The sequence below is a fragment of the Acanthisitta chloris genome, unplaced genomic scaffold (genome assembly GCF_000695815.1).
Source record: "Acanthisitta chloris isolate BGI_N310 unplaced genomic scaffold, ASM69581v1 scaffold27133, whole genome shotgun sequence".
Lineage (NCBI taxonomy): Eukaryota > Metazoa > Chordata > Aves > Passeriformes > Acanthisittidae > Acanthisitta > Acanthisitta chloris.
Window position 1 is genome coordinate 2207 of NW_008664661.1, and position 2194 is coordinate 4400.

A 2194-nucleotide genomic window follows, 5' to 3' on the forward strand; every position below is an offset into this window, starting at 1 on the left:
ATCTGTGTATCAAGTCCTGCAGAGATATAGAGTCAGTGCAAAGATTTGACTTTGGGATGTAAAACACACAGACTTGAAACTGCGCAAAGGTACTGCTGGTATTTTCCCACAGACCCTGCAATATCTGACCATATATATCCATGTAAGTCAAAGTGTTGAAAGTATAATGGGTTGGATTCAACACAAAGCAGAAGAGCTCTGTAGACAGAAGCCCGGGCACTCATTCTAATATAGAGGGAAGAATATAAGAGGCAACGTTTGAAGCAGATAAAGGCCCAAGTTCTTTTCTGTTAAAGGAAATAAAAATTATACTGACTCAAGCCACCACTGAAACCCCTCACATATGCCTTACATATCTGATGGCTAAGCACTGGGACAGATACAAAACATGAAAAACTCCTTGTGCTGTTAAGCCCCTTTGTCTGAGGATCCTCAGGGGTGTTTATGGTTGGATCAGAAGTTACTGGATGTGCAAATTTCTGCTGAAGAAAAAAAACATGCAAAAAAAAGAGGAGAGAAAGTCAGAAGGGAAACAATCTTCACTTATGCATGCAATAATTTCAATAACTCTCTCAAACAGATTGCTGTGCATCTTTTTCTTGCAAATAGGGGTTTGAGGAGAGTTGGGCAGAGTGTTAGCCAGGTTGTGACACTGAAAAATTAAACTCAGAAACTTTTTTCCTCTCCTTCTGCACAAGGAGCTTATTCAAGAGAGCTTTGTTTGCTGACAAGCAACATTTGCCAGTAGCTTGGAGGAGCAGGATTTTAAGCATGGTAGCTCCAGCCACATAGCCTCAGTCCCAGCCTTGTCAGAACCAACAGAAAGGGGCTTCTTTAGTGCATGTGAGCCACTCAAGACGACTGGAAGGAGGTTGCAAGTGATAGCTAGAGGGGACTACTGTACATTATAGGGGTCAGAAGCCCCATATCTGCTGATCAGCTTTATCATTTATGGAGGTTTGCTGCATGCCTGGGGCTTTTGTTAAGGATGCTGTGCAGAGGCTACCAAGGATTATCTGGCTCTCTACTATACAGTGCTGCTTTTTAGGTATGTACCACACATACTGGCATGGGTAACCTGGGAATTATCCAGTGTGACTAGCACGTTCCAGAGGCATTGCTTAAGGGTATGAGCATCCAAGTGGTTTTCTCCATTATGTCAAAGAAGGACTCAACAGATACTGTGGTTGAACCCCAGCAGCACAGCTGCTGTTCACAGAAGACTTCTGGTTCCCACGAGCACAGTAAGTAGCCATGATGAGAATCTGAAGAACCTAAGGAGAGTGAAAGCTGGCAGAAAAAAATGCATACTGTTGAGGATATGCCTGCTGTATACCAGATTAGGGAGGACCAGAATAGGGAGGACCAGGTAAGGGAGTACCTCAACACCCTGAATCTATACAAGTTTGTGGGGCCAGATGGGTTGCACCCAAGTGTGCTGAGAGAGATGAAGGCTGATGGCATTGCAAGGCCACTCTTGATGGTCTTTGAAAGGTGGACACTACTAGGAAAGGTTGCAGATGACTGGCTCTCAGTCCTGCCTTCAAACCAGGCAAGGAGGAAGATGTACGAAGTACAACCTGGCCAGCCTCAACCAATCCTTTGGAAGACAGTGTAGAAAATCCTCCTGGAGAGCATTTCCAAAGGCATAAAGAATCATCAGCTCAGGGGAATTAGTCCTTCCTCTCCCCTCAGTGCTAGTGAGGCCACATGTGAGGAGTGTCTAGTCCAGTTCTAGGCTGCCCAGTACAACCAAGTTGTGGACAGACTGGAGTGACCCCAGCACAAGCTCTGAGATCCTGCTCTGAAATAGTGCTGCATGTCCAAGAGGCAGTTTCTGACACTGATACTTTCCTTCAGTGCCCCCTGCAGCTTGCAGCCACTCTGTGCCAGGGATGGATGCTGGCCAGCCCAGGGTCAAGAAGGGTGACCTGCTGCTTCTCACTGCAGGGCAAACGAGGGGGTGTCATCTCCATGTTCTATTCTTCTTACATCTCCTTGGTCATACCAAGGATACAGGCCCCCAGGACCAAAAACAAAATGAGAATGACAACTATTGTCTAGGTTTGAGTGCAGGTTTTTTTGCAGTTGGCAGCTGGCCTGGAGTAGAGGGTGAAGATGTAATGTGTTGTGGCTCTAAATCCAGCAGGCAATTTAACACTGCAGGGCTGAATTTGCTCTTTCTTTGTGGTTC